Raw genomic sequence first — 13,855 nt, 5'->3', positions numbered from 1 at the left:
GTCCATGGCTCCTTTATCATATATTAATTGACCATATATGCTTGGGTTTATATCTGGGCTCTCTAGTCTGTTCCATTGGTCTATGGGTCTGTTCTTGTGCCAGTACCAAATTGTCTTGATTATTATGGCTTTGTAGTAGAGCTTGAAGTTAGGGAGCATAATCCCTCCTGCTATATTCTTCCTTTTCAGGATTGCTTTGGCTATTCAGGGTCTTTTGTGGTTCCATATGAACTTCAGAACTATTTGCTCTAGTTTGTTGAAGAATGCTGTTGGTGTTTTGGTGGGATTGCATTGAATCTATAGATTGCTTTAGGCAGGATGGCCATTTTGACAATATTAATTCTTCCTATCCATGAGCATGGGATATGTTTCCATTTATTGGTATCTTCTTTAATTCCTCTCAAGAGAGTCTTGTAGTTTTCAGAGTATAGGTCTTTCAGTTCCTTGGTTAGGTTTATTCCTAGGTATTTTATTCTTTTTGATTCAATTGTGAATGGAATTGTTTTTCTGATTTCTCTTTCTGCTAGTTCATTGTTAGTGTATAGGAATGCAACAGATTTCTGTGTGTTAATTTTGTATCCTGCAACTTTGCTGAATTTAGATATTAGATCTAGTCATTTTGGAGTGGATTCTTTATGGTTTTTTATGTACAATATCATGTCATCTGCAAATAGGGACAGTTTAACCCCTTCCTTACTAATCTGGATACCTTTTATTTCTTTGTGTTGTCTGATTTCCATGGCTAGGACCTCCAGAACTATGTTGAATAAAAGTGGGGAGAGTGGACATCCTTGTCTTGTTCCTTGTCTTAAAGGAAAAGCTTTCAGCTTCTCACTGTTCCATATGATGCTGGCTGTCGGTTTGTCAGATATGGCCTTAATTATGTTGAGGTACTTGCCCTCTTTACCCATTTTGTTGAGAGTTTTTATCTTGAATGGATGTTGAATTTTATCAAATGCTTTTTCAGCATCTATGGAGATGATCATGTGTTTTTTGTCCTTCTTTTTGTTGATTTGGTGGATGATGTTGATGGATTTTTGAATATTGTACCATCCTTCCATTCCTGGAATAAATTCTACTTAATCATGATGGATGATCTTTTTGAATTCGGTTTGCTAATATTTTGTTGAGTATTTTTGCATCGATGTTCATCAGGGATATTGGTTTGTTAAGTGACATCCTGGCAAATTTGCAAAATAAATCCAGCAGGCAGACAGTGTCACTGGATGTGAAACATCAGCTCACTGTGCTGTCCAGTTCCCATGGTGAGAATAACCACTTCTGCCTATGCTTGATTGGAGGGAGAAGGAACATAAGAACCTTCAGCATTTACTGAGCACTTACTATGTAACACTAACTTTAATATAGTAAGCATTAAATTTCATGAGCAACGGAAAAGCTAAGGGCTATGGGAGTGCAGAACAGGGCATAATTAGCTCTGCTTGTGGGTACTGCTGAAGGTTTTGCAACAACTCTCAACCCTGCCATGTATTAGAATTACTCAGGGAGCTTTTTAAAAATACTACTGCCTGGGCTCCAACCCTGAGCAGTTAAATCAGAATAGCGGTGCTGGAGCCTGGGCCTCAGGATTTTTATAATGCTCCCTAGGTGATTTGGATATGCAGCCAAGGTTGAGATGCACTGCAGTAAGTGATATTTAAATTGCATCTTAAAAGAAGCATTAAATTATATCATGCAGAGGAGAGGATGCAATTATAGGTAGAAAGAATGGTGGCAACAAAGCAAAATAGCATGCAAATGCCTGAAGAATTCATTGAAGGTGAGGAGCTCTGTGTGGCTGGAGTATGGTGTGTACATCAGGAGAGTAGAGAGGGGGATGGGACCAATGGTAGGTTAAGATTAATGCAAATTAAAGAAAACAGTTTAATGAATGTGCTGATTGCTTAACAGAAGCCAATTATTATCCACTTCTGACCTCTCCTTCATGTCATACTTCATACTTTATGCTGAATCCATGCTTTGTAGTTTGTATAATATAATATGGAGTATCATCTTATAAAAGTATCATATGTCCCTTATATGTGGTACTTATTTACTATTTCCAGAACTCTGTCACTTCTTGTCTAAACCTTCCATAATAGCTTAGATTTTTTTCCAAACTTTAAAATTACAGAAAATCTTATTCCTGTCAACCATAATTAATCATTGTTAATATCTTGGTGTATTTGCTTCCAGAGTTTTCAAATAGAAAAACGATTCTATTTTATTATTCTAGTAAAAGTGATATATGCTCATTATAAAGGTTCCATTTAATGCAGAAAAACACAAAAATGAAAGTTTAAGAAACCATGCCAAATACCATTAGGTGATCCATTATCCCTGACATCTTTGGAATGATTGATAGATCATTTTATAAAGGTAGGATTTATATTACATTATTAAACTTAATTTGACATGAATGTAATGGGAGGGGGAAAGCCTGAATTAAACCCAACAAATTTTTGAATCTCAAATAAATATTTCTTTTCCAAAAGATTCCTGTGAATTAAGAAATATCCTTCTAAAAGGGTTGGCAATTTTATCTTAAAGGGCTACGTAGTAAATATTTTAGGCAGTTCAGGTCTGTTGTTACAGCTGGAAAGTAGCATAGTCAATATGTAAACAAACAGGTAAAGCTGTGTTTTAGTAAAACTTTATTTACAAAAACAGGTGGTCATCCCTCAGGCAGTAGTTTGTAGAACCTTACACCATGGTTAAATAAAGGGGATTCTGAAAAACAACTTGTTTTTATCATGTTTTTATTTTTAATAACTTATCCCCAAAAGATGAAACCATGAGGACTCTCTGGCTACTCCCATCTCCTCTCTCTCAACACCTAATAATTTGATTATATTACTATTTTTGCATTGTCCAGATATATAAAATTCATATTGTTTTGAAACCATAATTGCTATGATTGTTTAGCATTAGTTCTACATGTAAATAGACCCAGTTTTCACCAACAGCCCTTTATTATGGCTTCTCTATGTTTGAGTCTTTGTTTCGATGGTTTCTTCATTGCCTGGCTTCGGTTATCAAGCAGTTTTTTCCAACAAGCCTTCATGGGTATTTTACTTCCCTGAGCCATTATGCCTGAATTATATCTGTGGTCATCTTTTCTTTTCTTAAAACTTTGTAGGCATAGCACCATTTTTTTCTTCTTTTTTTTTATTGAAGTATCATTGATATACAATCTTACACTGGTTTCATACATACAACACAGTGGTTCACCAGCAACCCATATTACTAAATTCTCACCCTCTCTAGTGTGGCTACTATCTGTCAACATAGAAAGGTGTTATAGAAGCATTGACTATAGTCTCCATGCTGTACTGCTATCTCCATGACCAACTTATATTATGATTGAGAATTGTTGTGCCCCTTTATCCCCCTCACCCTCCTCACCTACCCAGCCCAGTCCTTCCCCAATGGTAACCGCTAGTCACTTCTCAGTGTCTATGAGTCTATTGCTATTTTGTTCATTCTGTTTTGCCTTTTTAAAATATTTCACAAATAAGTAATATCATATTTGTCTTTCTTTGCCTGGCTTATTTCACTGAGCATAATACTCTCTAGATCCATCCATGTTTGTTGCAAATGGCAGGATTTCCATTTTTATGGCTGAATAATATTCCATTGTGTATATGTACCACATCTTCTTTATCCATTCATCTTCTGACAGATACTTAGGTTGCTTCCATATCTTGGCTACTGTAAATAATGTGGTGATAAACGGAGGTGCACATATCTTTTTGAATCATGGATTTTGTTTTCTTCAAGTAAATTCCTAGGAGTGGAATTAGTGGGTCAAATCATGTATCTATTTTTAGTTTGAGGAACTCCCTTACTGCTTTCCATAGTGATTGTACCAATCCACATGCCCATAAACGGCATAGGCAGGTCCCATTTCTCCACATTCTCACCGACACTTGTTATTTTTTGTCTTTTGGATATTGGCCATTCTCATAGGTGTGAGGTGATATCTCACTGTGGTTTTGGTTTGCATTTCCCTGGTGATTAGTGATGTGGAGCATCTTTTCATGTGTCTGTTGGCCATCTGGATTTCTTCTTTGGAGAAGTGTGTGTTCAGGTCCTCTGCCCATTTTTTTATTGGATTATTTATTTTTTGGGTGAGGTGTATGAGTTCTTTATATATTTTGGATGTTAACTCCTTATGAGATGAGTCATTTATGGATATATTCTCCCATACTGTAGGATAGCTTTTTGTTCTGCTGATGGTGTCTTTGCTCTACAGAAGCTTTTTAGGTTGATGTAGTCCCACTTGTTCATTTTTATTTTGTTTCCCTTGCCCAAGGGGATGTGTCCAGGAAAAAAATTGCTCATTTTTTAAACAGATTTTTCCTATGTTTTCTTCTAAGAGTTTTATGGTTTTGTGACTTACATTCAGGTCTTTGATCCATTTTGAGTTTACTTTTGTGTATGAAGTTAAGCAGCAATCCATTTTCATTCTCTTGCATGTAGCTGTCCAATTTTCCCAATACCAGTTACTGAAGAAACTGTCTTTTCCCCATTGTATATTCATGACTCTTTTATCATATATTAATTGACCATATATGCATGGGTTTATATCTAGACTCCCTATTCTGTTCCATTAATCTACGAGTCTGTTCTTATGCCAGTACCATATTGTTTTGATTACTGTAGCTTTGTAGTATAGCCTGAAGTCAAGGAGCGTAATCCCCCCAGCTTTGTTCTTCTTTCTCAGGATTGCTTAGCTATTCAGGGTCTTTTGTGGTTCCATATGAATTTTAGAACTATTTGATTTAGTTTTCATTGAAAAATGCCATTGGTATTTTGATAGGGATTGCACTGAATCTGTAAATTGCTTTGGGCAGAATAGGCATTTTGACAATATTAATTCTTCTTATCTATGAGCACAGGATAGACTTCCATTTATTTGTGTCTTCTTTAACTTCTCTCATGAGTGTCTTATTATTTTCAGAGTAAAGGCCTTTCACTTCCTTGGTTAGATTTATTCCTAGGTATGTTATTATTTTTGATGTAATTTTAAATGGAGTTGTTTTCCTGATTTCTCTTTCTGCTACTTTGTTGTTACTGTATAGGGATGCAACAGATTTCTGTGTTTAAATTTTGCATCCTGCAACTTTGCTGAATCCAATTATTAGTTCTGATAGTTTTTTGGTGAAGTGTTCAGGGTTTTCTATGTATAATATCATGTCATCTGCAAATAGTGAGTTTCACTTCCTCCTTGACAATTTGTATAACTTTTATCTTTTTGTGTTGTCTGATTGCCTTGACTAGAACCTACTGCATCACTGTCTTGTACAATGAAAAGTGTAAAATCTGATGCTAGCTAGCCTACTATTTTACCTCTTATGGGTGATTTTTCTTTTTGCCTGGATGTTGGAAGCATTCTTTGTCTTTGAAGTTTAGGTATTTAACTAGGAGATATCTTTATAATAAATTTTCTAAACCCAAGTTTCCTGGTATTCAGCATTATCTTTCCACCTGCAGATTTAGTTCTTTCTTCCCTTCTGGAGAATATTCTTACATTATATGACTGGATATATCTTCTCTTTCATTTGCTGGGTTCTGTTTTAGGGACACCAAGTGTCATTAAATGTTGGCTCATCTTTATCTCTCATATTGTGGTACTTAACTATTTGTTCTTTCCTGGTTTCTTTTAGAATACAACAGCCTGAGTTTTAGCTGAGCATATGGCTATCCACTTACAGACTACATTTCCCAATGTCCCCTGTGGCTAAATATGGACATGTGACTAAATCCAGATCAATAAGATGTGAGAAGTGATATGAGTGACTTCTGGGCCATCTCTTTGGAGTGCTTGTCCTGGACAATCTTTATCCTCACAGGCTGAAACATGGGTGTGGGGAGTCAGTTATGGGATAATGGAACATCCAGAGAGAAGGAACCTATTTTGGATAACGTTGTGGATCAGAGCTCTCCTGCCATGCTTGGGCTTCTCACCTGTGGATTGTTTTGTGAGTAAGAAATAAACTAATTTGTTCAAGGAGTTATATATATATATTTTGTTACAACAGCTTAGCCTATAACAAATTAATATGCATATCTGTTAGCTTCTAATTAGTTTTCTGTATCTTTTCCTCTGCATTTACTATGCTTACAGTCTTTTCTCCATGTCAATATTTCAATATTTAGCAGTGTCTGTTCTGTTCTTTCTATTTATAGTTTATTTATTAGTTTCATAAAGTATTTTGGTATTCAATTTATCTGCAACCTCCCATTTTATCTCGTTCTGCTATTTCATCATTTCATGGTTGAGCTCTACTTTTACTTAATTTATGTTCCTATTAAGCTGTGCTACTATGTGAAGAAATTGTGAGAAAATTCCTCTGTTCCTTAAGTTATATCTTTTCTATGTTGGGCTTTGTCTCTTGCAACCCATGTTTCTCCCTTATTCCTCCACTCCTTCTCTTTTGTTAGCTGTGGGTTCAACACTGACATTTATATAATAAATCAGTATAGTGACCATATCATTTCTTTTCCCTTCCTTCATCTTTGGGCAGCTCTGCCTGGACATTCTACTTGCTCTTATATAGTATCTCCTCCACCATTTTCTGGTACCAGTGTGTTTTCTTTCCTGACAACCCATGAGAACTGGGTATTTTGGGTTTTCTCTGAGTTTCTCTTACCTGAGAGTTTGGGTGGGGGGACTTCTGTTTTAGAATGCATGTAGTCTTTGTTAAAATATGTAGGTTCTTCTCCCTCTCTTAAGATTTTGATGAACATCCTATATCAGGGTTTGCTCTACCCAGTTGAAGATGAGACCATCCCTCCCTACTCCTAACTCCAGGGCATGGAACATTTCAGTGGAATCCTAACAACTTCACTTCTCTCAGGAGAATCAGACACATTATTTACTTTACAATTTCACTTGTTTCTTCCAAGTCCCCTTGTCAGAAGAGAAAAAAGATACGGGTGACTGCTTGATTGCTTTCACTCCAGATTTTGTAGTATATCTGAGATCCCAATATTTTGATAATTTACTAGTAGTGTTTTTGAGTGGTAGAGAGAGAGAGATGAGGATTGGAGCCATGCTGTGACCCTCTACTCTGTTCCAGAATCTTCTGCATAGTGAATTTAAGCTTACACAACCATATTCTGCAACCCTGCCCCAACCCTCCTCCCCATATTATGGATAGGGAAACTAAATTTCTGGAAGGGAAAATAGTTAGGGTGCACAGTTGAAAAGCCTTTCCATTCAGAGGCAGAACTAAAAATGCACATAACTGCTTCATGGCCCAGTGCTTTTTACTATATTTTCTTGTTTCCTGAGTTCTTGAACCTTTAGAGCCAAATACAGCTCTGATCGCTGGCTCTACTCCTATGTCCTCACAGAAAGGCCTTACCACCCTGTCCCCTTTCCCTCTGCTTTCCCAGTGCCATTAAAGTCAGACACAGTAGGAGTGAATTTACTCCTTTCTCTCAGACTAAGGATTACCAGCATTCTTGCAGCAAGACAAAAAGCTGCCCAGAGAGGCATCTGTAACACAAAAGCAAAGATCCTTTGGAAAGCTGGATTTGAGTCCTAGCTCTGTCATTTAACTAGTAATGTGCCTCGTCATTTAACTTCTCTGAGACTCAGTTTTATCGCCTATGAAATAAGAATGTTCTTATTGATGGCGCAGTTGAATGTTATGTAAGGGATCTGTTCCTAGAGACATTTCATAACTCGGAACCCATATAATTCAAGACAATCCAACAAAGAGTTCTAAGAATGCAGAGACTGCTGGCTGACTTTCAGTGGCTATGCAGCCAGGAACTACATTTCCCAGCCTCCCTTGCAGCTTCATATGTCTTTGTGACAAGATTCTGGCCAGTGGTATAGTAATTGTAATGATTCTGTTGGAATACAGACATGGTAATGGGAGCATAGCAGTCACCTTAGATCACAAGATGGAAAACCACCTGTTCAGGAGGATGTAGCAATAAAATGGAAAGTGCACAGGCACCTGACATTGCAGAGCTACCACATCAGCCACAAGCTGCTTATGCTCGAACTGTGACACAAAGAGAACATTACTGTCATGTTTAATCTACTGTCATTTGTTACATGTGCTAAACTCATATCCTAAACAATACGGGGTGTTTTTATTTACTCAAGTAGTGCCTCTTTGTGGAAACTTCAGCATAAATATATCTTAAATTCACTGAGACTGCATCAGTTTTGGGAAAAAAATGAAATTTTATTTCATTTTGAAAATTTGGGCAATTTTGTGTATAAAGCAATAATTTATTATTATTATTTTATATGATGGTGTTCCAAATTTATATAATCTAATTCCACATAAACATTCAGCATCACTGATCTTTCATAAGGCCCTTGTGAGGCATTAATGAGTTAAATGAGGAAATGCACAGTATAAAGTTTTTTCATCAGAAATTGCATTTTTTTAACATAAATATGTTATTGAAGTATAATGTTCATTTTTGAAAAGGCATAAATGATAAGGTTGTCAGTTGATACGTTTTCACAAAGTGGACACTCTGGGTAACCAGAATCCAGAACAAAAAGTATAGCATTACAAGCACCCCAGAAGCCCCTCTCATGTCCCCTCCCAGTCACAACTATAACCTGAAGACAACCACTACTTTGAATTCTATTACCAGCTATTATTTTTCTGTATTTTAACTTTACATAAATGGATTATTACAGTATGCATCTTTGTATCTGGCTTTCTTCTTTCAAAATTGGTGTGAGATTTACCCATATGTTGTGTAGTAGCACATCCACATCATGAACTTTTAAGTATTGATTTTGAGTTATAAATTATACTTAAGCTATAACAAATAAGTCTTGAACCTCCAACCTCTCACTTTTTTACATTGCTTATAATGTTTTTAGAATGTTCTCTCACCTCTGGCTATTAAATCCTATCACCTTTTAACAATTAGCTTAAAGGTAACCTCCGTCACCTTTGATCTATTCTTCCTCTGACCTCCTATGGGTTATTTTTCACTTATTACAACATATATTGTAAGTATTTTTGTATAGTATCCTGAAGGCATTACATAATTCAAAACTCATGTAGTTCTTATTATCCCATTTGAAGAAGGAATAGAACAAATGAATGTTTTTAAAAATATAAATGCTTAAGATTTATTAAGGAACAAGTAACATAGAAATATTAATAGCAAATATTTTACTTTCTGATAAAGATCATGTAATGGAACAAGACTAAATAATGGCCTAGTTACTCTTATGGTAATAATAGTGGAGTAGCTTATAGCAGACTAACCCTCCTGAAGATAACAATTATAAATTCTGGATAAAATATTTTAAGAAAACAACTATTTGAAGGTATAAATTGATAAGCAGGCCAAAGCTAAAGAGGAGTTGATCTTGAAAGAAGAGAACTGAAAAGTTGAGATTGATGTGTCTATGACCTCTGGCCTGGAGGTGCTTCGCAGTCCATGAGATGCAGGGGCAAGGCAGAGTCTTAGGACTGTCATAAAGGCGAAAAATGAGGGGGAAGCCCAGAAAGGATGAAATTGTAAGGCAAGGGTCCAAAATTTGCAAATAAATGCCATACAAATCCTTGGCTCACCATTGAGCTTCACATACATGGAAGGGATTCTAAGAAGCCAGCAAACATGCAACTTTAATAATTTAACAAAGACTGAGCAGAGATTTCAGCTGCCACCCACCAAGGATAGAATTTGGAATTTGAGTCTAACCAAATTAATTAGTTAACCTACTTGAACAAGAATCAACACATTAGAGAACAAGGTAACAGAATTCAGAGTCTCTGCAACACGTCATTTATAATATCTATAATAAAAGAAATTTACTGTATATACATAGAAACAGGAAAGTGTTATCCACACAAGAGAAATATCCATCAATAGAAACAGACCCTGCAGGTAATAGGTTTATGGTTTGTGTGGTGCTGGTTCATGGATGTTTATTTATCTCCAAACTTATCAAGTCACATACATTAAATATGTATACTTTTTTATATTGTAATCATATCTTAGTAAAGTAGCTTAAAAAAGTAAAGAAATAGACATCAAGATGATCCAGAGGGTATTAGCAGATAAAGCCTTTAAAGTTGTTACTATTTTAAAGACCTTAAAAGAAAATATGACCATAGTGAATTAACAGATGGAAAATGGAGAAATGAAAACTATATAAAAAAGAACCAAATAGAAATTCTAGAACTGAAAAATAAAATATCTGAAATGAAAAGCTTGTTGGATAAGCTTGACAGCAGATTGGAGTGGGCAGAAGAAAGGGTAGTGAGCTTGAAGAGAGATCAGTAGATATTATCTAATTTGAAGAAAAGAAAGAAAAAATATTTTAGGAAGAATAGATCCTTAGTGACCCATGGGACAATATCATGCATAATTTGTCTGTAACTGAAGTCCCAGAAAGAGAGGAGGGAGAGAAATGAGGAGGAAAATATATAAAGAAATATTGGTCAAACTGTCCTCCAATTTTCTAGAAAACATAACCTTACAGATTCTAGAAGCTCAATGAGTAAACACAAAAGATAAACACAAACAAAACCGCACATGGATACATCATAATCAAATCTCTGGAGGCCAAAGACAAAGAGAAAAATTTGAAAGCAGCCAGAAAAAAAAGAAAAAACAGAAAAGACCCATCACATACAGGCGATCAGTGAACCAAATGGTGGCTGATTTCTCATCAGAAACAATGGTAATTTAAAGCATTGAATAAGGAAAAAAATCTGTAAATTCAGAGTTGAAGATTTTAAAATCCCCTCTCAGTAATTTGTAGAACAAACAGATTTTAAAAATCAATAAGGATATAGAAGAACTGAACATTATCATCAGCCACTTTGACCTAATGGATATTTGTAGAACACTATGACCAACAACTGTAGGATATATGTCCTTTTTGAATCTACACGAAACATTCAACAAAATAAATTATGTCCTGGGCCATAAAATAAGTTTCGAAAGATTTAAATCTTAACAGAGTATGTTCTCTGACTCTAACAGAATTAGATTAGGACTCAAAAAGGATGAGAAAACTAAAAAAATAAAAAATCCCCAAATATTTGGAAATTAAACAACAGACTTCTAAATAACTCACCAGTCAAAGAAAAAAAATCATTAGGGAAATTTTGAACTGAATGCTAAAAAAAAAAAATGCAACATATCAAAATTGTGGGATACAACTAATACACTATTTAGGAGGAAATTTGTGAGTCTAACTTTGTCAATCTAAAAGCTAAATGTTTAGGAAAGAAAAAAGATCATCGAAGATTCTCCCTTAAAAAACTTAAAAAAATGAAGAGTAACATAAAAACAAAGAAAGTAGAAAGAAGGGAATTAAAAAGGTAAGAGGAGAAATCATGAAAGAGGAAACAAATAATAGAGAAAATTAACAAAGCCAAAGTGATTCTTAGAAAAGATTAATAAAATTGATAAACCCCAGCAAGAGTGATCAAGAAGAGAAATTGCCAATAGCAGAAATAAAAGAGAAGGTGGGGTTTGGACAAAGAAAGAAGGAGGGAGAGAGAAAGCAAAAGTGATACAGGGGGTTACAGTTTTTAGAACTGAAAGGGGTCTTAGGTGATAAAAGGGTAGTTAATAGCAGAAGTGACTATGGGATTATGAACAGACCCAGAGAGCGTGGTTAGTAGAGATGATGTTTGCCAATGGGTTTCAGCCCCAGGAAAGTTCACTATAGATTCAGTGAGACTGAGGAATGACAATGGAACATTCTTGGGGTAAAAGGGTTTATTGCTGGGCTTTCTTCTCCCAGTGATAGGCTGAGCACTAGAATTACTCCTGCATCCGACAGACTGCAGGTCTGTAATCCTCCTTCATCTCTGTCTCTGCCAAGAGCTTTATACAGTGACTCAGTCAGTAATAGCTTATTGCCTGTGGGTGTGGAAGCAGTAGCCTAGCATTGGGCCAATTACATCATCAAGTTGTTAGGTTCTGGTGAGGATCCTGGCCATAGGAATTTCAATTTTCCCCAAAGATGACCATGGGAAAGATTCCAGAAGGAGTATTATTTTGAATGCATAGATGTCTGAGGTATGACCATCTGCACCTCACAGGCCCTGTACATCATATCACATTTTAAAAAGTGGAGTGGGTTAGTGATTCCAGGTGGCCTGATGGTATAAAAATCATTCTGACTCTCTTTAACATGATGTTTCCCAATTTTATGGGTAGAACCACAAAATTCTCTTTTCATGGAATACCTATTAACTTTCCAAGGAACCAGTATTCTTTGGAATACATTTTGGAAGAAACTTGATCAAAGGATTAATACATAGCTAACAACTATAATTGTTATATTTGTTAATATTAAACCATTCTGCAAAGCTAAAAGATGACTAATGACTTGATTTTACCTGAAACTTCTCTTCAAAGGAAACACTTGGGATTTTTTGATGGATTCAGACTGACAGAATCTAATTGTTTCTTGTTGCTATTTTTTTCTTTATTTAATAACATTTATTTGTACAGTCCCATAGAAATCTTAAAATTCTGCAAAAATAATCACTAGAGAGTAATAAAGGACTGGCATTTCACCTATGCATTTATTACCTATCTGTAGATAAACTGAAGGTTCCGGTGGCCAGGATTCTTACCCTGCCCTGGCTGGCTAGCTCACTACACACATGTGGGCAATACGCTGTTATTGACTCTATGTAAAGAGCTCCACCCAGTGCTCTGGGTGACATGGTGGCAAGGCTGCAGGAGAGCAGAGTGGAGACAGGAGTGGTGGCAGCACTGAGGACAGAGACTGGGACAGCTGTGCAGGCAGAGAGGCCCAGAGGCAGAGACTGGCTTGCTGCGTGCAGACTCGCTCTGAGCGGACAGGATTCTAGTGACTGACCTGCCACCGTGGAAATAAAGTTGGGTATAACCCTTTCAGTCCAAGAACATTCTACTATCATTTCTTTGGTCACACTGAATCCATAGCGAATGTGTGCGGGGGCTGAAGCCCATTGGCAAGACAATATCATACAAGAAAAAAATGGAGTTGCTTACACTTGAGATTTCTGTGTATTGGTGAATATTATACCATCCCACCACTCAAATATTGCTACAAGATATGGAAAGGAAAATTACTGGAATACCTCTGCCTTCTATTTGACTTTTCTTATGTCAACTTAAGGTTACACATTACAAATTGATGCTTACATAGAATCTACTGCCTCTAACTTCACCAGGGACCACATGACAGGAAATAGTTTAAAAGGCCATCCTTTCCATTGAGATCTAAGACTTTGTGAATGGGTTTATAATTTATTTTAATTATTTTTACTATTGCTATTCATTCCTTTATTATCGAACATTGTACCAGTCTCTAGACATTTTTGTTTAAATACCGGCTAGGGTCACAAGTGAAATGAAGTTAGGTCCTCATTTACCTCATACCAGCAGCTGGGTTGGCAACACAGCTGTGGAACTGCTCTTTTTATTTAATTTGGCATCCTTTCCTGAGCAGTACTGAGACTTTTACTTCAATGACTCCACTGGGCTTTGCCATAATTTCTATGCTGTATCAGTAAAGTCTGCAGAAGAGATGCCTAAGCAAACCTGAAAGGAAGCTAGGAGTGCTTCCAGTTCAGGTATGTTTGTTTAAGTCAGTGAAGGAATTAACCCGCAATACAAATTAAGTCCACTAAAAACCACATTATTCATTTAGTAGAGAAAAGATGATTTGTAGGGAATATTATCAGTGTGTGTGTGTGTGTGTGTGTGTGTGTGTGTGTGTGTGTGTGTGTGTGTAAGAGTTTGTCCTTTTTACACAATTCTCTTGGAATAATTTTCCTAGACTCTGGATCAGACCATCAGAAGAAAATATCAGGTCAAAATCTGAGTTGAGCCACATATT

General features: G+C 36.1%; 1 long non-coding RNA gene across 1 annotated transcript in view; it reads left to right on the top strand.

Annotated features, from left to right (window-relative positions):
* The window catches only part of LOC108406719 (uncharacterized), a 49,791-nt gene that overhangs the window by 25,826 nt on the left and 10,110 nt on the right, over positions 1-13,855 (top strand). Inside the window, exon 2 of the long non-coding RNA XR_001855517.3 lies at positions 5,670-5,984. This is a non-coding gene — a long non-coding RNA (uncharacterized lncRNA). The remainder of the gene's footprint in view (positions 1-5,669; positions 5,985-13,855) is intronic.

This window comes from Manis javanica, chromosome 8, assembly GCF_040802235.1.
Source record: "Manis javanica isolate MJ-LG chromosome 8, MJ_LKY, whole genome shotgun sequence".
NCBI lineage: Eukaryota > Metazoa > Chordata > Mammalia > Pholidota > Manidae > Manis > Manis javanica.
The sequence above is the reverse complement of the archived record's forward strand: the minus strand, read 5'-3'. Positions and strand labels throughout refer to the sequence as shown.